Genomic DNA, 25125 nt, shown 5'->3' on the forward strand with positions numbered 1-25125 from the left:
GCAAGTGTACACATTCACCTTCCTAGCAGCAAAGCAAGAGCACACATTCACCTGCCTAGCAGCAAAGCAAGTGTACGCATTCACCTGCCTATCAGCAAAGCAAGTGTACACATTCACCTGCCTATCAGCAAAGCAAGTGTACACATTCACCTGCCTAGCAGCAAAGCAAGTGTACACATTCACCTGTCTAGCAGCAAGGCAAGTGTACACATTCACGTGCCTAGCAGCAAAACAAGTGTACACATTCACCTGCCTAGCAGCAAAGCAAGTGTACACATTCACCTGCCTATCAGCAAAGCAAGTGTACACATTCACGTGCCTAGCAGCAAAGCAAGTGTACACATTCACCTGCCTAGCAGCAAAGGAAGTGTACACATTCACCTGTATGGCAGCAAAGCACCTGCACACATTCACCTGCCTAGCAGCAAAACAAGTGTACACATTCACCTGACTATCAGCAAAGCAAGTGCACACATTCACCTGCCTAGCAGAAAAGCAAGTGTACACATTCACCTGCCAAGCTGCAAAGCAAGTGTGCACATTCACCTGTATGGCAGCAAATCAAGTGTACACATTCACCTGCCTAGCAGAAAAGCAAGTGTACACATTCACCTGTATGGCAGCAAAGCAAGTGTACACATTCACCTGCCTAGCAGAAAAGCAAGTGTACACATTCACCTGCCAAGCTGCAAAGCAAGTGTGCACATTCACCTGTATGGCAGCAAAGCAAGTGTACACATTCACCTGCCTAGCAGAAAAGCAAGTGTACACATTCACCTGTATGGCAGCAAAGCAAGTGCACACATTCACCAGCCTAGCAGCAAAGCAAGAGCACACATTCACCTGTATGGCAGCAAAGCAAGTGCACACATTCACCAGTCTAGCAGCAAAGCAAGTGTACACATTCACCTGCCAGCAGCAAAGCCAGTGTACACATTCACCTGTAACGCAGTAAAGCAAGTGTACACATTCACCTGCCTAGCAGCAAAGCAAGTGTACACATTCACCTGTATGGCAGCAAAGCAAATGTACACATTCACCTGTATGGCAGCAAAGCAAGTGCACACATTCACGTGCCTAGCAGCAAAGCAAGTGTACACATTCACCTGTATGGCAGCAAAGCAAGTGTACACATTCACCTGTATGGTAGCAAAGCAAGTGCACACATTCACCTGCCTAGCAGCAAAGCAAGTGTACACATTCACCTTCCTAGCAGCAAAGCAAGTGCACACATTCACCTGCATGGCAGCAAAGCAAGTGCACACATTCACCTGCCTAGCAGCAAAGCCAGTGTACACATTCACCTGTATGGCAGCAAAGCAAGTGTACACATTCACCAGCCTAGCAAAAAAGCAAGTGTACACATTCACCTGCCTAGCAGCAAAGCAAGTGTACACATTCACCTGTCTAGCAGCAAGGCAAGTGTACACATTAACGTGCCTAGCAGCAAAACAAGTGTACACATTCACCTGCCTAGCAGCAAAGCAAGTGTAGACATTCACCTGCCTAGCAGCAAAGGAAGTGTACACATTCACCTGTATGGCAGCAAAGCACCTGCACACATTCACCTGCCTAGCAGCGAAACAAGTGTACACATTCACCTGCCTAGCAGCAAAGCAAGTGTGCACATTCACCTGTATGGCAGCAAAGCAAGTGTACACATTCACCTGCCTAGCAGAAAAGCAAGTGTACACATTCACCTGTATGGCAGCAAAGCAAGTGTACACATTCACCAGCCTAGCAGCAAAGCAAGTGCACACATTCACCAGCCTAGCAGCAAAGCAAGTGTACACATTCACCTGCCAGCAGCAAAGCCAGTGTACACATTCACCTGAATGGCAGCAAAGCAAGTGTACACATTCACCTGCCTAGCAGCAAAGCAAATGTACACATTCACCTGTATGGCAGCAAAGCAAGTGCACACATTCACGTGCCTAGTAGCAAAGCAAGTGTACACATTCACCTGCATGGCAGCAAAGCAAGTGTACACATTTACCTGTATGGTAGCAAAGCAAGTGCACACATTCACATGCCTAGCAGCAAAGCAAGTGTACGCATTCACCTGCCTATCAGCAAAGCAAGTGTACACATTCACCTGCCTATCAGCAAAGCAAGTGTACACATTCACCTGCCTAGCAGCAAAGCAAGTGTACACATTCACCTGTCTAGCAGCAAGGCAAGTGTACACATTCACGTGCCTAGCAGCAAAACAAGTGTACACATTCACCTGCATATCAGCAAAGCAAGTGTACACATTCACGTGCCTAGCAGCAAAACAAGTGTACACATTCACCTGCCTAGCAGCAAAGCAAATGTTGACATTCACCTGCCTAGCAGCAAAGGAAGTGTACACATTCACCTGCCTAGCAGCAAAGGAAGTGTACACATTCACCTGTATGGCACCAAAGCACCTGCACACATTCACCTGCCTAGCAGCGAAACAAGTGTACACATTCACCTGCCTATCAGCAAAGCAAGTGCACACATTCACCTGCCTAGCAGCAAAGCAAGTGTACACATTCACCTTCCTAGCAGCAAAGCAAGAGCACACATTCACCTGCCTAGCAGCAAAGCAAGTGTACGCATTCACCTGCCTATCAGCAAAGCAAGTGTACACATTCACCTGCCTATCAGCAAAGCAAGTGTACACATTCACCTGCCTAGCAGCAAAGCAAGTGTACACATTCACCTGTCTAGCAGCAAGGCAAGTGTACACATTCACGTGCCTAGCAGCAAAACAAGTGTACACATTCACCTGCCTAGCAGCAAAGCAAGTGTACACATTCACCTGCCTATCAGCAAAGCAAGTGTACACATTCACGTGCCTAGCAGCAAAGCAAGTGTACACATTCACCTGCCTAGCAGCAAAGGAAGTGTACACATTCACCTGTATGGCAGCAAAGCACCTGCACACATTCACCTGCCTAGCAGCAAAACAAGTGTACACATTCACCTGACTATCAGCAAAGCAAGTGCACACATTCACCTGCCTAGCAGAAAAGCAAGTGTACACATTCACCTGCCAAGCTGCAAAGCAAGTGTGCACATTCACCTGTATGGCAGCAAATCAAGTGTACACATTCACCTGCCTAGCAGAAAAGCAAGTGTACACATTCACCTGTATGGCAGCAAAGCAAGTGTACACATTAACCTGCCTAGCAGAAAAGCAAGTGTACACATTCACCTGTATGGCAGCAAAGCAAGTGCACACATTCACCAGCCTAGCAGCAAAGCAAGAGCACACATTCACCTGTATGGCAGCAAAGCAAGTGCACACATTCACCAGTCTAGCAGCAAAGCAAGTGTACACATTCACCTGCCAGCAGCAAAGCCAGTGTACACATTCACCTGTAACGCAGCAAAGCAAGTGTACACATTCACCTGCCTAGCAGCAAAGCAAGTGTACACATTCACCTGTATGGCAGCAAAGCAAATGTACACATTCACCTGTATGGCAGCAAAGCAAGTGCACACATTCACGTGCCTAGCAGCAAAGCAAGTGTACACATTCACCTGTATGGCAGCAAAGCAAGTGTACACATTCACATGTATGGTAGCAAAGCAAGTGCACACATTCACCTGCCTAGCAGCAAAGCAAGTGTACACATTCACCTTCCTAGCAGCAAAGCAAGTGCACACATTCACCTGCATGGCAGCAAAGCAAGTGCACACATTCACCTGCCTAGCAGCAAAGCCAGTGTACACATTCACCTGTATGGCAGCAAAGCAAGTGTACACATTCACCAGCCTAGCAAAAAAGCAAGTGTACACATTCACCTGCCTAGCAGCAAAGCAAGTGTACACATTCACCTGTCTAGCAGCAAGGCAAGTGTACACATTCACGTGCCTAGCAGCAAAACAAGTGTACACATTCACCTGCCTAGCAGCAAAGCAAGTGTAGACATTCACCTGCCTAGCAGCAAAGGAAGTGTACACATTCACCTGTATGGCAGCAAAGCACCTGCACACATTCACCTGCCTAGCAGCGAAACAAGTGTACACATTCACCTGCCTAGCAGCAAAGCAAGTGTGCACATTCACCTGTATGGCAGCAAAGCAAGTGTACACATTCACCTGCCTAGCAGAAAAGCAAGTGTACACATTCACCTGTATGGCAGCAAAGCAAGTGTACACATTCACCAGCCTAGCAGCAAAGCAAGTGCACACATTCACCAGCCTAGCAGCAAAGCAAGTGTACACATTCACCTGCCAGCAGCAAAGCCAGTGTACACATTCACCTGAATGGCAGCAAAGCAAGTGTACACATTCACCTGCCTAGCAGCAAAGCAAATGTACACATTCACCTGTATGGCAGCAAAGCAAGTGCACACATTCACGTGCCTAGTAGCAAAGCAAGTGTACACATTCACCTGCATGGCAGCAAAGCAAGTGTACACATTTACCTGTATGGTAGCAAAGCAAGTGCACACATTCACCTGCCTAGCAGCAAAGCAAGTGTACGCATTCACCTGCCTATCAGCAAAGCAAGTGTACACATTCACCTGCCTATCAGCAAAGCAAGTGTACACATTCACCTGCCTAGCAGCAAAGCAAGTGTACACATTCACCTGTCTAGCAGCAAGGCAAGTGTACACATTCACGTGCCTAGCAGCAAAACAAGTGTACACATTCACCTGCCTATCAGCAAAGCAAGTGTACACATTCACGTGCCTAGCAGCAAAACAAGTGTACACATTCACCTGCCTAGCAGCAAAGCAAATGTTGACATTCACCTGCCTAGCAGCAAAGGAAGTGTACACATTCACCTGTATGGCAGCAAAGCACCTGCACACATTCACCTGCCTAGCAGCGAAACAAGTGTACACATTCACCTGTCTAGCAGCAAAGCAAGTGTGCACATTCACCTGTATGGCAGCAAAGCAAGTGTACACATTCACCTGCCTAGCAGAAAAGCAAGTGTACACATTCACCTGTATGGCAGCAAAGCAAGTGTACACATTCACCAGCCTAGCAGCAAAGCAAGTGCACACATTCACCAGCCTAGCAGCAAAGCAAGTGTACACATTCACCTGCCAGCAGCAAAGCCAGTGTACACATTCACCTGAATGGCAGCAAAGCAAGTGTACACATTCACCTGCCTAGCAGCAAAGCAAATGTACACATTCACCTGTATGGCAGCAAAGCAAGTGCACACATTCACGTGCCTAGTAGCAAAGCAAGTGTACACATTCACCTGCATGGCAGCAAAGCAAGTGTACACATTTACCTGTATGGTAGCAAAGCAAGTGCACACATTCACCTGCCTAGCAGCAAAGCAAGTGTAAGCATTCACCTGCCTATCAGCAAAGCAAGTGTACACATTCACCTGCCTATCAGCAAAGCAAGTGTACACATTCACCTGCCTAGCAGCAAAGCAAGTGTACACATTCACCTGTCTAGCAGCAAGGCAAGTGTACACATTCACGTGCCTAGCAGCAAAACAAGTGTACACATTCACCTGCCTATCAGCAAAGCAAGTGTACACATTCACGTGCCTAGCAGCAAAACAAGTGTACACATTCACCTGCCTAGCAGAAAAGCAAGTGTACACATTCACCTGTATGGCAGCAAAGCAAGTGTACACATTCACCAGCCTAGCAGCAAAGCAAGTGCACACATTCACCAGCCTAGCAGCAAAGCAAGTGTACACATTCACCTGCCAGCAGCAAAGCCAGTGTACACATTCACCTGAATGGCAGCAAAGCAAGTGTACACATTCACCTGCCTAGCAGCAAAGCAAATGTACACATTCACCTGTATGGCAGCAAAGCAAGTGCACACATTCACGTGCCTAGTAGCAAAGCAAGTGTACACATTCACCTGCATGGCAGCAAAGCAAGTGTACACATTTACCTGTATGGTAGCAAAGCAAGTGCACACATTCACCTGCCTAGCAGCAAAGCAAGTGTACGCATTCACCTGCCTATCAGCAAAGCAAGTGTACACATTCACCTGCCTATCAGCAAAGCAAGTGTACACATTCACCTGCCTAGCAGCAAAGCAAGTGTACACATTCACCTGTCTAGCAGCAAGGCAAGTGTACACATTCACGTGACTAGCAGCAAAACAAGTGTACACATTCACCTGCCTATCAGCAAAGCAAGTGTACACATTCACGTGCCTAGCAGCAAAACAAGTGTACACATTCACCTGCCTAGCAGCAAAGCAAATGTTGACATTCACCTGCCTAGCAGCAAAGGAAGTGTACACATTCACCTGTATGGCAGCAAAGCACCTGCACACATTCACCTGCCTAGCAGCGAAACAAGTGTACACATTCACCTGCCTAGCAGCAAAGCAAGTGTGCACATTCACCTGTATGGCAGCAAAGCAAGTGTACACATTCACCTGCCTAGCAGAAAAGCAAGTGTGCACATTCACCTGTATGGCAGCAAAGCACCTGCACACATTCACCTGCCTAGCAGCGAAACAAGTGTACACATTCACCTGCCTAGCAGCAAAGCCAGTGTACACATTCACCTGTATGGCAGCAAAGCAAGTGTACACATTCACCTGCCTAGCAGAAAAGCCAGTGTACACATTCACCTGCCAAGCAGCAAAGCAAGTGTGCACATTCACCTGTATGGCAGCAAAGCAAGTGTACACATTCACCTGCCTATCAGAAAAGCAAGTGTACACATTCACCTGTATGGCAGCAAAGCAAGTGTACACATTCACCAGCCTAGCAGCAAAGCAAGAGCACACATTCCCCTGTATGGCAGCAAAGCAAGTGCACACATTCACCAGACTAGCAGCAAAGCAAGTGTACACATTCACCTGCCAGCAGCAAAGCCAGTGTACACATTCACCTGTATGGCAGCAAAGCAAGTGTACACATTCACCTGCCTAGCAGCAAAGCAAATGTACACATTCACCTGCCTAGCAGCAAAGCAAGTGTACACATTCACCGGTATGGCAGCAAAGCAAGTGTACACATTCACCTGTATGGTAGCAAAGCAAGTGCACACATTCACGTGCCTAGCAGCCAAGCAAGTGTACACATTCACCTGTATGGCAGCAAAGCAAGTGTACACATTCACCTGTATGGTAGCAAAGCAAGTGCACACATTCACCTGCCTAGCAGCAAAGCAAGTGTACGCATTCACCTGCCTATCAGCAAAGCAAGTGTACACATTCATCTGCCTATCAGCAAAGCAAGTGTACACATTCACCTGCCTAGCAGCAAAGCAAGTGTAAATATTCACCTGCCTAGCAGCAAAGCAAGTGTAAATATTCACCTGCCTATCAGCAAAGCAAGTGTACACATTCACCTGCCTAGCAGCAAAACAAGTGCACACATTCACCTGCTAAGCAGCAAAGCAAGTATGCATTTTCACCTGCCTAGCAGCAAAGCAAGTGTACACATTCACCTGTATGGCAGCAAAGCAAGTGTACACATTCAACTGCCTAGCAGCAAATCAAGTGTACACACCCACCTACCTAGCAGCAAAGCAAGTGTACAGATTCACCAGTATGGCAGCAAAGCTAGTGTACACATTCACCTGTATGGTAGCAAAGCAAGTGTACGCATACACCTGCTTAGCAGCAAAGCAAGTGTACGCATTCACCTGCCTAGCAGCAAAGCAAGTGTACACATTCACCTGCCTAGCAGCAAAGCAAGTGCACACATTCACCTGCATGGCAGCAAAGCAAGTGCACACATTCACCTGCCTAGCAGCAAAGCCAGTGTACACATTCACCTGTATGGCAGCAAAGCAAGTGTACACATTCACCAGCCTAGCAAAAAAGCCAGTGTACACATTCACCTGCCTAGCAGCAAAGCAAGTGCACACATTCACCTGCATGGCAGCAAAGCAAGTGCACACATTCACCTGCTTAGCAGCAAAGCCAGTGTACACATTCACCTGTATGGCAGCAAAGCAAGTGCAGACATTCACCTGCATGGCAGCAAAGCAAGTGCACACATTCACCTGCCTAGCAGCAAAGCCAGTGTACACATTCACCTGTATGGCAGCAAAGCAAGTGTACACATTCACCAGCCTAGCAAAAAAGCAAGTGAACACATTCACCTGCATGGCAGCAAATCAAGTGTACACATTAACCTGCCTAGAAGCAAAACAAGAGTACACATTCACCTGCCTAGCAGAAAAGCAAGTGTACACATTAACCTGCCTAGCAGCAAAGCACGTGTGCACATTCACCTGTATGGCAGCAAAGCAAGTGTACACATTCACCTGCCTAGCAGAAAAGCAAGTGTACACATTCACCTGCCTAGCAGCAAAGCAAGTGTGCACATTCACCTGAATGGCAGCAAAGTAAGTGTACACATTCACCTGCCTAGCAGAAAAAGCAAGTGTACACATTCACCTGTATGGCAGCAAAGCAAGTGTACACATTCACCAGCCTAGCAGCAAAGCAAGAGCACACATTCACCTGTATGGCAGCAAAGCAAGTGCACACATTCACCAGCCTAGCAGCAAAGCAAGTGTACACATTCACCTGCCAGCAGCAAAGCCAGTGTACACATTCACCTGTATGGCAGCAAGGCAAGTGTACACATTCACCTGCCTAGCAGCAAAGCAAATGTACACATTCACCTGTATGGCAGCAAAGCAAGTGTACACATTGACCTGCCTAGCAGCAAAGCAAGTATACACATTCACCTGTATGGCAGCAAAGCAAGTGTACACATTCACCTGTATGGCAGCAAAGCAAGTGCACACATTCACGTGCTTAGCAGCAAAGCAAGTGTACACATTCACCTGTATGGCAGCAAAGCAAGTGTACACATTCACCTGCATGGCAGCAAAGCAAGTGTACACATTTACCTGTATGGTAGCAAAGCAAGTGCACACATTCACCTGCCTAGCAGCAAAGCAAGTGTACGCATTCACCTGCCTATCAGCAAAGTAAGTGTACACATTCACCTGCCTATCAGCAAAGCAAGTGTACACATTCACCTGCCTACCAGCAAAGCAAGTGTACACATTCACCTGTCTAGCAGCAAGGCAAGTGTACACATTCACGTGCCTAGCAGCAAAACAAGTGTACACATTCACCTGCCTAGCAGCAAAGCAAGTGTACACATTCACCTGCCTAGCAGCAAAGGAAGTGTACACATTCACCTGTATGGCAGCAAAGCACCTGCACACATTCACCTGCTTAGCAGCGAAACAAGTGCACACATTCACCTGCCTAGCAGCAAAGCAAGTGTACACATTCACCTTCCTAGCAGCAAAGCAAGTGCACACATTCACCTGCCTAGCAGCAAAGCAAATGTACACATTCACCTGTATGGCAGCAAAGCAAGTGTATACATTCACCTGCCTAGCAGCAAAGCAAGTGTACACATTCACCTGCCTAGCAGCAAAGCAAGTGTACACATTCACCTGCATGGCAGCAAAGCAAGTGTACACATTCACCTGTATGGCAGCAAAGCAAGTGCACACATTCACGTGCCTAGCAGCCAAGCAAGTGCACACATTCACCTGCCTAGCAGCAAAGCAAGTGTACGCATTCACCTGCCTATCAGCAAAGCAAGTGTACACATTCACCTGCCTATCAGCAAAGCAAGTGTACACATTCACCTGCCTAGCAGAAAAGCAAGTGTAAATATTCACCTGCATAGCAGCAAAGCAAGTGTAAATATTCACCTGCCTATCAGCAAAGCAAGTGTACACATTCACCTGCCTAGCAGAAAAACAAGTGCACACATTCACCTGCTAAGCAGCAAAGCAAGTATGCATATTCACCTGCCTAGCAGCAAAGCAAGTGTACACATTCACCTGTATGGCAGCAAAGCAAGTGTACACATTCAACTGCCTAACAGCAAATCAAGTGTACACACCCACCTACCTAGCAGCAAAGCAAGTGTACAGATTCACCTGTATGGCAGCAAAGCAAGTGTACACATTCACCTGTATGGTAGCAAAGCAAGTGTACGCATACACCTGCCTAGCAGCAAAGCAAGTGTACACATTCACCTGCCTAGCAGCAAACCAAGTGTACACATTCACCTGCCTAGCAGCAAAGCAAGTGCACACATTCACCTGCATGGCAGCAAAGCAAGTGCACACATTCACCTGCCTAGCAGCAAAGCCAGTGTACACATTCACCTGTATGGCAGCAAAGCAAGTGCACACATTCACGTGCCTAGCAGCAAAGCAAGTGTACACATCCACCTGTATGGCAGCAAAGCAAGTGTACACATTCACCTGTATGGTAGCAAAGCAAGTGCACACATTCACCTGCCTAGCAGCAAAGCAAGTGTACGCATACACCTACCTAGCAGCAAAGCAAGTGTACACATTCACCTGCCTAGCAGCAAACCAAGTGTACACATTCACCTGCCTAGCAGCAAAGCAAGTGCACACATTCACCTGCATGGCAGCAAAGCAAGTGCACACATTCACCTGCTTAGCAGCAAAGCCAGTGTACACATTCACCTGTATGGCAGCAAAGCAAGTGCAGACATTCACCTGCATGGCAGCAAAGCAAGTGCACACATTCACCTGCCTAGCAGCAAAGCCAGTGTACACATTCACCTGTATGGCAGCAAAGCAAGTGTACACATTCACCAGCCTAGCAAAAAAGCAAGTGAACACATTCACCTGCATGGCAGCAAATCAAGTATACACATTAACCTGCCTAGAAGCAAAACAAGAGTACACATTCACCTGCCTAGCAGAAAAGCAAGTGTACACATTAACCTGCCTAGCAGCAAAGCACGTGTGCACATTCACCTGTATGGCAGCAAAGCAAGTGTACACATTCACCTGCCTAGCAGAAAAGCAAGTGTACACATTCACCTGTATGGCAGCAAAACAAGTGTACACATTCACCAGCCTAGCAGCAAAGCAAGAGCACACATTCACCTGTATGGCAGCAAAGCAAGTGCACACATTCACCAGCCTAGCAGCAAAGCAAGTGTACACATTCACCTGCCAGCAGCAAAGCCAGTGTACACATTCACCTGTATGGCAGCAAGGCAAGTGTACACATTCACCTGCCTAGCAGCAAAGCAAATGTACACATTCACCTGTATGGCAGCAAAGCAAGTGTACACATTGACCTGCCTAGCAGCAAAGCAAGTATACACATTCACCTGTATGGCAGCAAAGCAAGTGTACACATTCACCTGTATGGCAGCAAAGCAAGTGCACACATTCACGTGCCTAGCAGCAAAGCAAGTGTACACATTCACCTGTATGGCAGCAAAGCAAGTGTACACATTCACCTGCATGGCAGCAAAGCAAGTGTACACATTTACCTGTATGGTAGCAAAGCAAGTGCACACATTCACCTGCCTAGCAGCAAAGCAAGTGTACGCATTCACCTGCCTATCAGCAAAGTAAGTGTACACATTCACCTGCCTATCAGCAAAGCAAGTGTACACATTCACCTGCCTAGCAGCAAAGCAAGTGTACACATTCACCTGTCTAGCAGCAAGGCAAGTGTACACATTCACGTGCCTAGCAGCAAAACAAGTGTACACATTCACCTGCCTAGCAGCAAAGCAAGTGTACACATTCACCTGTATGGCAGCAAAGCACCTGCACACATTCACCTGCCTAGCAGCGGAACAAGTGCACACATTCACCTGCCTAGCAGCAAAGCAAGTGTACACATTCACCTTCCTAGCAGCAAAGCAAGTGCACACATTCACCTGCCTAGCAGCAAAGCAAATGTACACATTCACCTGTATGGCAGCAAAGCAAGTGTACACATTCACCTGCCTAGCAGCAAAGCAAGTGTACACATTCACCTGCCTAGCAGCAAAGCAAGTGTACACATTCACCTGCATGGCAGCAAAGCAAGTGTACACATTCACCTGTATGGCAGCAAAGCAAGTGCACACATTCACGTGCCTAGCAGCCAAGCAAGTGTACACATTCACCTGTATGGCAGCAAAGCAAGTGTACACATTCACCTGTATGGTAGCAAAGCAAGTGCACACATTCACCTGCCTAGCAGCAAAGCAAGTGTACGCATTCACCTGCCTATCAGCAAAGCAAGTGTACACATTCACCTGCCTATCAGCAAAGCAAGTGTACACATTCACCTGCCTAGCAGAAAAGCAAGTGTAAATATTCACCTGCCTAGCAGCAAAGCAAGTGTAAATATTCACCTGCCTATCAGCAAAGCAAGTGTACACATTCACCTGCCTAGCAGAAAAACAAGTGCACACATTCACCTGCTAAGCAGCAAAGCAAGTATGCATATTCACCTGCCTAGCAGCAAAGCAAGTGTACACATTCACCTGTATGGCAGCAAAGCAAGTGTACACATTCAACTGCCTAACAGCAAATCAAGTGTACACACCCACCTACCTAGCAGCAAAGCAAGTGTACAGATTCACCTGTATGGCAGCAAAGCAAGTGTACACATTCACCTGTATGGTAGCAAAGCAAGTGTACGCATACACCTGCCTAGCAGCAAAGCAAGTGTACACATTCACCTGCCTAGCAGCAAACCAAGTGTACACATTCACCTGCCTAGCAGCAAAGCAAGTGCACACATTCACCTGCATGGCAGCAAAGCAAGTGCACACATTCACCTGCCTAGCAGCAAAGCCAGTGTACACATTCACCTGTATGGCAGCAAAGCAAGTGCACACATTCACGTGCCTAGCAGCAAAGCAAGTGTACACATTCACCTGTATGGCAGCAAAGCAAGTGTACACATTCACCTGTATGGTAGCAAAGCAAGTGCACACATTCACCTGCCTAGCAGCAAAGCAAGTGTACACATTCACCTTCCTAGCAGCAAAGCAAGTGTACACATTCACCTGCCTAGCAGCAAAGCAAGTGTACACATTCACCTGCCTAGCAGCAAAGCAAGTGCACACATTCACCTGCATGGCAGCAAAGCAAGTGCACACATTCACCTGCCTAGCAGCAAAGCAACTGTACACATTCACCTGCCTAGCAGCAAAGCAAGTGCACACATTCACCTGCATGGCAGCAAAGCAAGTGCACACATTCACCTGCCTAGCAGCAAAGCCAGTGTACACATTCACCTGTATGGCAGCAAAGCAAGAGTACACATTCACCTGTATGACAGCAAAGCCAGTGTACACATTCACCTGCCTAGCAGAAAAGCAAGTGTACACATTCACCTGCCCAGCAGCAAAGCAAGTGTGCACATTCACCTGTATGGCAGCAAAGTAAGTGTTCACATTCACCTGCCTAGCAGAAAAGCAAGTGTACACATTCACCTGCCCAGCAGCAAAGCAAGTGTGCACATTCACCTGTATGGCAGCAAAGCAAGTGTACACATTCACCTGCCCAGCAGCAAAGCAAGAGTACACATTCACCTGTATGGCAGCAAAGCAAGTGTACACATTCACCAGCCTAGCAGCAAAGCAAGAGCACACATTCACCCGTATGGCAGCAAAGCAAGTGCACACATTCACCAGCCTAGCAGCAAAGCAAGTGTACACATTCACCTGTATGGCAGCAAAGCAAGTGTACACATTCACCTGCCTAGCAGCAAAGCAAGTGTACACATTCACCTGCATGGCAGCAAAGCAAGTGTAAACATTCACCTGCCTATCAGCAAATCAAGTGTACACATTCACCTGCCTAGCAGCAAAGCAAGTGTACACATTCACGTGCCTAGCAGCAAAGCAAGTGTACACATTCACCTGTATGGCAGCAAAGCAAGTGTACGCATTCACCTGCCTAGCAGCAAAGCAAGTGTACACATTCACCTGTCTAGCAGAAAAGCAACTGTACACATTCACCTGCATGGCAGCAAAGCATATGTACACATTCACCTGCCTATCAGCGAAACAAGTGTACACATTCACCTGCCTAACAGCAAAGCAAGTGCACACATTCACCTGTATGGCAGGAAAGCATGTGTACACATTCACCTGCCTAACAGCAAAGCAAGTGTACACATTCACCTGCCTAGCAGAAAAGCAAATGTACACATTCACCTGTATGGCAGCAAAGCAAGTGTACACATTCACCTGCCTAGCAGCAAAGCAAGTGTACACATTCACCTGTATGGCAGCAAAGCAAGTGTACACATTCACCTGCCTATCAGCAAAACAAGTGTAAATATTCACCTGCCTATCAGCAAAGCAAGTGTACACATTCACGTGCCTAGCAGCAAAGCAAGTGTACACATTCACCTGTATGGCAGCAAAGCAAGTGTACGCATTCACCTGCCTAGCAGCAAAGCAAGTGTACACATTCACCTGTCTAGCAGAAAAGCAACTGTACACATTCACCTGCATGGCAGCAAAGCATATGTACACATTCACCTGCCTATCAGCGAAACAAGTGTACACATTCACCTGCCTAACAGCAAAGCAAGTGCACACATTCACCTGTATGGCAGCAAAGCAAGTGTACACATTCACCTGCCAAGCAGCAAAGCAAGTGTACACATTCACCTGCCTAGCAGAAAAGCAAATGTACACATTCACCTGTATGGCAGCAAAGCAAGTGTACACATTCACCTGCCTAGCAGCAAAGCAAGTGTACACATTCACCTGTATGGCAGCAAAGCAAGTGTACACATTCACCTGCCTATCAGCAAAACAAGTGTAAATATTCACCTGCCTATCAGCAAAGCAAGTGTAAATATTCACCTGCCTACTATCAGCAAAGCAAGTGTAAATATTCACCTGCCTAGCAGCAAAGCAAGTGTAAATATTCACCTGCCTATCAGCAAAGCAAGTGTACGCATTCACCTGCCTATCAGCAAAGCAAGTGTACGCATTCACCTGCCTAGCAGCAAAACAAGTGTACGCATTCACCTGCCTATCAGCAAAGCAAGTGTACACATTCACCTGCCTATCAGCAAAGCAGGTGTACACAATCACCTGTATGGCACCAAAGCAAGTGTATACATTCACCTGCCTAGCAGCAAAGCAAGTGTACACATTCACCTGCCTAGCAGAAAAGCAACTGTACACATTCACCTGTATGGCAGCAAAGCAAGTGTACGCATTCACTTACCCAGCAGCAAAGCAAGCGTACACATTCACCTGTCTAGCAGCAAGGCAAGTGTACACATTCACGTGCCTAGCAGCAAAACAAGTGTACACATTCACCTGCCTAGCAGCAAAGCAAGTGTACACATTCACCTGCCTAGCAGCAAAGGAAGTGTACACATTCACCTGTATGGCAGCAAAGCACCTGCACACATTCACCTGCCTAGCAGCGAAACAAGTGCACACATTCACCTGCCTAGCAGCAAAGCAAGTGTACACATTCACCTTCCTAGCAGCAAAGCAAGTGCACACATTCACCTGCATGGCAGCAAAGCAAGTGTACATATTCACCTGCCCACTATCAGCAAAGCAAGTGTAAATATTCACCTGCCTAGCAGCAAAGCAAGTGTAAATATTCACCTGCCTAGCAGCAAAGCCAGTGTACACATTCACCTGTATGGCAGCAAAGCAAGTGTACACATTCACCAGCCTAGCAAAAAAGCAAGTGAACACATTCACCTGCATGGCAGCAAAGCAAGTGTGCACATTCACCTGTATGGCAGCAAAGCAAGTGTACACATTCACCTGCCTAGCAGAAAAGCAAGTGTAAATATTCACCTGCCTAGCAGCAAAGCAAGTGTACACATTCACCTGTATGGCAGCAAAGCAAGTGTACACATTCACCAGCCTAGCAGAAAAGCCAGTGTACACATTCACCTGCCAAGCAGCAAAGCAAGTGTGCACATTCACCTGTATGGCAGCAAAGCAAGTGTACACATTCACCTGCCTAGCAGAAAAGCAAGTGTACACATTCACCTGTATGGCAGCAAAGCAAGTGTACACATTCACCAGCCTAGCAGCAAAGCAAGAGCACACATTCACCTGTATGGCAGCAAAGCAAGTGCACACATTCACCAGCCTAGCAGCAAAGCAAGTGTACACATTCACCTGCCAGCAGCAAAGCCAGTGTACACATTCACCTGCCTAGCAGCAAAGCAAATGTACACATTCACCTGTATGGCAGCAAAGCAAGTGTACACATTCACCTGCCTAGCAGCAAAGCAAGTGTACACATTCACCTGCCTAGCAGCAAAGCAAGTGTACACATTCACCTGCATGGCAGCAAAGCAAGTGTACACATTCACCTGTATGGCAGCAAAGCAAGTGCACACATTCACGTGCCTAGCAGCCAAGCAAGTGTACACATTCAGCTGTATGGCAGCAAAGCAAGTGTACACATTCACCTGTATGGTAGCAAAGCAAGTGCACACATTCACCTGCCTAGCAGCAAAGCAAATGTACGCATTCACCTGCCTATCAGCAAAGCAAGTGTACACATTCACCTGCCTATCAGCAAAGCAAGTGTACACATTCACCTGCCTAGCAGAAAAGCAAGTGTAAATATTCACCTGCCTAGCAGCAAAGCAAGTGTAAATATTCACCTGCCTATCAGCAAAGCAAGTGTACACATTCACCTGCCTAGCAGAAAAACAAGTGCACACATTCACCTGCTAAGCAGCAAAGCAAGTATGCATATTCACCTGCCTAGCAGCAAAGCAAGTGTACACATTCACCTGTATGGCAGCAAAGCAAGTGTACACATTCAACTGCCTAACAGCAAATCAAGTGTACACACCCACCTACCTAGCAGCAAAGCAAGTGTACAGATTCACCTGTATGGCAGCAAAGCAAGTGTGCACATTCACCTGTATGGCAGCAAAGCAAGTGTACACATTCACCTGCCCAGCAGCAAAGCAAGAGTACACATTCACCTGTATGGCAGCAAAGCAAGTGTACACATTCAACTGCCAAGCAGCAAAGCAAGTGTAAACATTCACCTGTATGGCAGCAAAGCAAGTGCACACATTCAACTGCCAAGCAGCAAAGCAAGTGTACACATTCACCAGCCTAGCAGCAAAGCAAGAGCACACATTCACCTGTATGGCAGCAAAGCAAGTGTACACATTCACCTGTATGGCAGCAAAGCAAGTGTACACATTCACCTGCCTAGCAGCAAAGCAAGTGTACACATTCACCTGCATGGCAGCAAAGCAAGTGTAAACATTCACCTGCCTATCAGCAAATCAAGTGTACACATTCACCTGCCTAGCAGCAAAGCAAGTGTACACATTCACGTGCCTAGCAGCAAAGCAAGTGTACACATTCACCTGTATGGCAGCAAAGCAAGTGTACGCATTCACCTGTCTAGCAGAAAAGCAACTGTACACATTCACCTGTCTAGCAGAAAAGCAACTGTACACATTCACATGCATGGCAGCAAAGCATATGTACACATTCACCTGCCTATCAGCGAAACAAGTGTACACATTCACCTGCCTAACAGCAAAGCAAGTGCACACATTCACCTGTATGGCAGCAAAGCATGTGTACACATTCACCTGCCTAGCAGCAAAGCAAGTGTACACATTCACCTGCCAAGCAGCAAAGCAAGTGTACACATTCACCTGCCTAGCAGAAAAGCAAATGTACACATTCACCTGTATGGCAGCAAAGCAAGTGTACACATTCACCTGCCTAGCAGCAAAGCAAGTGTACACATTCACCTGTATGGCAGCAAAGCAAGTGTACACATTCACCTGCCTATCAGCAAAACAAGTGTAAATATTCACCTGCCTATCAGCAAAGCAAGTGTAAATATTCACCTGCCCACTATCAGCAAAGCAAGTGTAAATATTCACCTGCCTAGCAGCAAAGCAAGTGTAAATATTCACCTGCCTATCAGCAAAGCAAGTGTACGCATTCACCTGCCTATCAGCAAAGCAAGTGTACACATTCACCTGCCTATCAGCAAAGCAGGTGTACACAATCACCTGTATGGCACCAAAGCAAGTGTATACATTCACCTGCCTAGCAGCAAATCAAGTGTACACATTCACCTGCCGAGCAGCAAAGCAAGTGTACACATTCACCTGTATGGCAGCAAAACAAGTGTACGCATTCACCTACCTAGCAGCAAAGCAAGTGTACACATTCACCTGTCTAGCAGCAAGGCAAGTGTACACATTCACGTGCCTAGCAGCAAAACAAGTGTACACATTCACCTGCCTAGCAGCAAAGCAAGTGTACACATTCACCTGCCTAGCAGCAAAGGAAGTGTACACATTCACCTGTATGGCAGCAAAGCACCTGCACACATTCACCTGCCTAGCAGCGAAACAAGTGCACACATTCACCAGCCTAGCAGCAAAGCAAGTGTACACATTCACCTTCCTAGCAGCAAAGCAAGTGCACACATTCACCTGCATGGCAGCAAAGCAAGTGCACACATTCACCTGCCTAGCAGCAAAGCCAGTGTACACATTCACCTGTATGGCAGCAAAGCAAGTGCACACATTCACCTGCCTAGCAGCAAAGCCAGTGTACACATTCACCTGTATGGCAGCAAAGCAAGTGTACACATTCACCTGCCTAGCAAAAAAGCAAGTGTACACATTCACCTGTCTAGCAGAAAAGCAACTGTACACATTCACCTGCATGGCAGCAAAGCATATGTACACATTCACCTGCCTATCAGCGAAACAAGTGTACACATTCACCTGCCTAACAGCAAAGCAAGTGCACACATTCACCTGTATGGCAGCAAAGCAAGTGTACACATTCACCTGCCAAGCAGCAAAGCAAGTGTACACATTCACCTGCCTAGCAGAAAAGCAAATGTACACATTCACCTGTATGGCAGCAAAGCAAGTGTACACATTCACCTGCCTATCAGCAAAACAAGTGTAAATATTCACCTGCCTATCAGCAAAGCAAGTGTAAATATTCACCTGCCTACTATCAGCAAAGCAAGTGTAAATATTCACCTGCCTAGCAGCAAAGCAAGTGTAAATATTCACCTGCCTATCAGCAAAGCAAGTGTACGCATTCACCTGCCTATCAGCAAAGCAAGTGTACGCATTCACCTGCCTAGCAGCAAAACAAGTGTACACATTCACCTGCCTATCAGCAAAGCAAGTGTACACATTCACCTGCCTATCAGCAAAGCAGGTGTACACAATCACCTGTATGGCACCAAAGCAAGTGTATACATTCACCTGCCTAGCAGCAAAGCAAGTGTACACATTCACCTGCCTAGCAGAAAAGCAACTGTACACATTCACCTGTATGGCAGCAAAGCAAGTGTACGCATTCACTTACCCAGCAGCAAAGCAAGCGTACACATTCACCTGTCTAGCAGCAAGGCAAGTGTACACATTCACGTGCCTAGCAGCAAAACAAGTGTACACATTCACCTGCCTAGCAGCAAAGCAAGTGTACACATTCACCTGCCTAGCAGCAAAGGAAGTGTACACATTCACCTGTATGGCAGCAAAGCACCTGCACACATTCACCTGCCTAGCAGCGAAACAAGTGCACACATTCACCTGCCTAGCAGCAAAGCAAGTGTACACATTCACCTTCCTAGCAGCAAAGCAAGTGCACACATTCACCTGCATGGCAGCAAAGCAAGTGTACATATTCACCTGCCCACTATCAGCAAAGCAAGTGTAAATATTCACCTGCCTAGCAGCAAAGCAAGTGTAAATATTCACCTGCCTAGCAGCAAAGCCAGTGTACACATTCACCTGTATGGCAGCAAAGCAAGTGTACACATTCACCAGCCTAGCAAAAAAGCAAGTGAACACATTCACCTGCATGGCAGCAAAGCAAGTGTGCACATTCACCTGTATGGCAGCAAAGCAAGTGTACACATTCACCTGCCTAGCAGAAAAGCAAGTGTAAATATTCACCTGCCTAGCAGCAAAGCAAGTGTACACATTCACCTGTATGGCAGCAAAGCAAGTGTACACATTCACCAGCCTAGCAGAAAAGCCAGTGTACACATTCACCTGCCAAGCAGCAAAGCAAGTGTGCACATTCACCTGTATGGCAGCAAAGCAAGTGTACACATTCACCTGCCTAGCAGAAAAGCAAGTGTACACATTCACCTGTATGGCAGCAAAGCAAGTGTACACATTCACCAGCCTAGCAGCAAAGCAAGAGCACACATTCACCTGTATGGCAGCAAAGCAAGTGCACACATTCACCAACCTAGCAGCAAAGCAAGTGTACACATTCACCTGCCAGCAGCAAAGCCAGTGTACACATTCACCTGCCTAGCAGCAAAGCAAATGTACACATTCACCTGTATGGCAGCAAAGCAAGTGTACACATTCACCTGCCTAGCAGCAAAGCAAGTGTACACATTCACCTGCCTAGCAGCAAAGCAAGTGTACACATTCACCTGCATGGCAGCAAAGCAAGTGTACACATTCACCTGTATGGCAGCAAAGCAAGTGCACACATTCACGTGCCTAGCAGCCAAGCAAGTGTACACATTCACCTGTATGGCAGCAAAGCAAGTGTACACATTCACCTGTATGGTAGCAAAGCAAGTGCACACATTCACCTGCCTAGCAGCAAAGCAAATGTACGCATTCACCTGCCTATCAGCAAAGCAAGTGTACACATTCACCTGCCTATCAGCAAAGCAAGTGTACACATTCACCTGCCTAGCAGAAAAGCAAGTGTAAATATTCACCTGCCTAGCAGCAAAGCAAGTGTAAATATTCACCTGCCTATCAGCAAAGCAAGTGTACACATTCACCTGCCTAGCAGAAAAACAAGTGCACACATTCACCTGCTAAGCAGCAAAGCAAGTATGCATATTCACCTGCCTAGCAGCAAAGCAAGTGTACACATTCACCTGTATGGCAGCAAAGCAAGTGTACACATTCAACTGCCTAACAGCAAATCAAGTGTACACACCCACCTACCTAGCAGCAAAGCAAGTGTACAGATTCACCTGTATGGCAGCAAAGCAAGTGTGCACATTCACCTGTATGGCAGCAAAGCAAGTGTACACATTCACCTGCCCAGCAGCAAAGCAAGAGTACACATTCACCTGTATGGCAGCAAAGCAAGTGTACACATTCAACTGCCAAGCAGCAAAGCAAGTGTAAACATTCACCTGTATGGCAGCAAAGCAAGTGCACACATTCAACTGCCAAGCAGCAAAGCAAGTGTACACATTCACCAGCCTAGCAGCAAAGCAAGAGCACACATTCACCTGTATGGCAGCAAAGCAAGTGTACACATTCACCTGTATGGCAGCAAAGCAAGTGTACACATTCACCTGCCTAGCAGCAAAGCAAGTGTACACATTCACCTGCATGGCAGCAAAGCAAGTGTAAACATTCACCTGCCTATCAGCAAATCAAGTGTACACATTCACCTGCCTAGCAGCAAAGCAAGTGTACACATTCACGTGCCTAGCAGCAAAGCAAGTGTACACATTCACCTGTATGGCAGCAAAGCAAGTGTACGCATTCACCTGTCTAGCAGAAAAGCAACTGTACACATTCACCTGTCTAGCAGAAAAGCAACTGTACACATTCACATGCATGGCAGCAAAGCATATGTACACATTCACCTGCCTATCAGCGAAACAAGTGTACACATTCACCTGCCTAACAGCAAAGCAAGTGCACACATTCACCTGTATGGCAGCAAAGCATGTGTACACATTCACCTGCCTAGCAGCAAAGCAAGTGTACACATTCACCTGCCAAGCAGCAAAGCAAGTGTACACATTCACCTGCCTAGCAGAAAAGCAAATGTACACATTCACCTGTATGGCAGCAAAGCAAGTGTACACATTCACCTGCCTAGCAGCAAAGCAAGTGTACACATTCACCTGTATGGCAGCAAAGCAAGTGTACACATTCACCTGCCTATCAGCAAAACAAGTGTAAATATTCACCTGCCTATCAGCAAAGCAAGTGTAAATATTCACCTGCCCACTATCAGCAAAGCAAGTGTAAATATTCACCTGCCTAGCAGCAAAGCAAGTGTAAATATTCACCTGCCTATCAGCAAAGCAAGTGTACGCATTCACCTGCCTATCAGCAAAGCAAGTGTACACATTCACCTGCCTATCAGCAAAGCAGGTGTACACAATCACCTGTATGGCACCAAAGCAAGTGTATACATTCACCTGCCTAGCAGCAAATCAAGTGTACACATTCACCTGCCGAGCAGCAAAGCAAGTGTACACATTCACCTGTATGGCAGCAAAGCAAGTGTACGCATTCACCTACCTAGCAGCAAAGCAAGTGTACACATTCACCTGTCTAGCAGCAAGGCAAGTGTACACATTCACGTGCCTAGCAGCAAAACAAGTGTACACATTCACCTGCCTAGCAGCAAAGCAAGTGTACACATTCACCTGCCTAGCAGCAAAGGAAGTGTACACATTCACCTGTATGGCAGCAAAGCACCTGCACACATTCACCTGCCTAGCAGCGAAACAAGTGCACACATTCACCAGCCTAGCAGCAAAGCAAGTGTACACATTCACCTTCCTAGCAGCAAAGCAAGTGCACACATTCACCTGCATGGCAGCAAAGCAAGTGCACACATTCACCTGCCTAGCAGCAAAGCCAGTGTACACATTCACCTGTATGGCAGCAAAGCAAGTGCACACATTCACCTGCCTAGCAGCAAAGCCAGTGTACACATTCACCTGTATGGCAGCAAAGCAAGTGTACACATTCACCTGCCTAGCAAAAAAGCAAGTGAACACATTCACCTGCATGGCAGCAAATCAAGTGTACACATTCACCTGCCTAGAAGCAAAGCAAGAGCACACATTCACCTGCCTAGCAGCAAAGCCAGTGTACACATTCACCTGTATGGCAGCAAAGCAAGTGTACACATTCACCAGCCTAGCAGAAAAGCCAGTGTACACATTCACCTGCCAAGCAGCAAAGCAAGTGTGCACATTCACCTGTATGGCAGCAAAGCAAGTGTACACATTCACCTGCCTAGCAGAAAAGCAAGTGTACACATTCACCTGTATGGCAGCAAAGCAAGTGCACACATTCACCAGCCTAGCAGCAAAGCAAGTGTACACATTCACCTGCCAGCAGCAAAGCAAGTGTACACATTCACCTGCCAGCAGCAAAGCCAGTGTACACATTCACCTGTATGGCAGCAAAGCAAGTGTACACATTCACCTGCCTAGCAGCAAAGCAAATGTACACATTCACCTGTATGGCAGCAAAGCAAGTGTACACATTCACCTGCCTAGCAGCAAAGCAAGTGTACACATTCACCTGCCTAGCAGCAAAGCAAGTGTACACATTCACCTGCATGGCAGCAAAGCAAGTGTACACATTCACCTGTATGGCAGCAAAGCAAGTGCACACATTCACGTGCCTAGCAGCCAAGCAAGTGTACACATTCACCTGTATGGCAGCAAAGCAAGTGTACACATTCACCTGTACGGTAGCAAAGCAAGTGCACACATTCACCTGCCTAGCAGCAAAGCAAATGTAAGCATTCACCTGCCTATCAGCAAAGCAAGTGTACACATTCACCTGCCTATCAGCAAAGCAAGTGTACACATTCACCTGCCTAGCAGAAAAGCAAGTGTAAATATTCACCTGCCTAGCAGCAAAGCAAGTGTAAATATTCACCTGCCTATCAGCAAAGCAAGTGTACACATTCACCTGCCTAGCAGAAAAACAAGTGCACACATTCACCTGCTAAGCAGCAAAGCAAGTATGCATATTCACCTGCCTAGCAGCAAAGCAAGTGTACACATTCACCTGTATGGCAGCAAAGCAAGTGTACACATTCAACTGCCTAACAGCAAATCAAGTGTACACACCCACCTACCTAGCAGCAAAGCAAGTGTACAGATTCACCTGTATGGCAGCAAAGCAAGTGTACACATTCACCTGTATGGTAGCAAAGCAAGTGTACGCATACACCTGCCTAGCAGCAAAGCAAGTGTACACATTCACCTGCCTAGCAGCAAACCAAGTGTACACATTCACCTGCCTAGCAGCAAAGCAAGTGCACACATTCACCTGCATGGCAGCAAAGCAAGTGCACACATTCACCTGCCTAGCAGCAAAGCCAGTGTACACATTCACCTGTATGGCAGCAAAGCAAGTGCACACATTCACGTGCCTAGCAGCAAAGCAAGTGTACACATTCACCTGCCTAGCAGAAAAGCAAATGTACACATTCACCTGTATGGCAGCAAAGCAAGTGTACACATTCACCTGCCTAGCAGCAAAGCAAGTGTACACATTCACCTGTATGGCAGCAAAGCAAGAGTACACATTCACCTGCCTATCAGCAAAACAAGTGTAAATATTCACCTGCCTATTAGCAAAGCAAGTGTAAATATTCACCTCCCTACTATCAGCAAAGCAAGTGTAAATATTCACCTGCCTAGCAGCAAAGCAAGTGTAAATATTCACCTACCTATCAGCAAAGCAAGTGTACGCATTCACCTGCCTATCAGCAAAGCAAGTGTACGCATTCACCTGCCTAGCAGCAAAACAAGTGTACGCATTCACCTGCCTATCAGCAAAGCAAGTGTACACATTCACCTGCCTATCAGCAAAGCAGGTGTACACAATCACCTGTATGGCACCAAAGCAAGTGTATACATTCACCTGCCTAGCAGCAAAGCAAGTGTACACATTCACCTGCCTAGCAGAAAAGCAAGTGTACACATTCACCTGTATGGCAGCAAAGCAAGTGTACGCATTCACCTACCTAGCAGCAAAGCAAGTGCACACATTCACCTGTCTAGCAGCACGGCAAGTGTACACATTCACGTGCCTAGCAGCAAAACAAGTGTACACATTCACCTGCCTAGCAGCAAAGCAAGTGTACACATTCACCTGCCTAGCAGCAAAGGAAGTGTACACATTCACCTGTATGGCAGCAAAGCACCTGAACACATTCACCTGCCTAGCAGCGAAACAAGTGCACACATTCACCTGCCTTGCAGCAAAGCAAGTGTACACATTCACCTTCCTAGCAGCAAAGCAAGTGCACACATTCACCTGCATGGCAGCAAAGCAAGTGCACACATTCACCTGCCTAGCAGCAAAGCCAGTGTACACATTCACCTTCCTAGCAGCAAAGCAAGTGCACACATTCACCTGCATGGCAGCAAAGCAAGTGCACACATTCACCTGCCTAGCAGCAAAGCCAGTGTACACATTCACCTGTATGGCAGCAAAGCAAGTGCACACATTCACCTGCCTAGCAGCAAAGCCAGTGTACACATTCACCTGTATGGCAGCAAAGCAAGTGTACACATTCACCTGCCTAGCAAAAAAGCAAGTGAACACATTCACCTGCATGGCAGCAAATCAAGTGTACACATTCACCTGCCTAGAAGCAAAGCA

This window comes from Saccoglossus kowalevskii, chromosome 7 (assembly GCF_978046115.1).
Source record: "Saccoglossus kowalevskii chromosome 7, keSacKowa6.1, whole genome shotgun sequence".
In the NCBI taxonomy this organism is placed as follows: domain Eukaryota; kingdom Metazoa; phylum Hemichordata; class Enteropneusta; family Harrimaniidae; genus Saccoglossus; species Saccoglossus kowalevskii.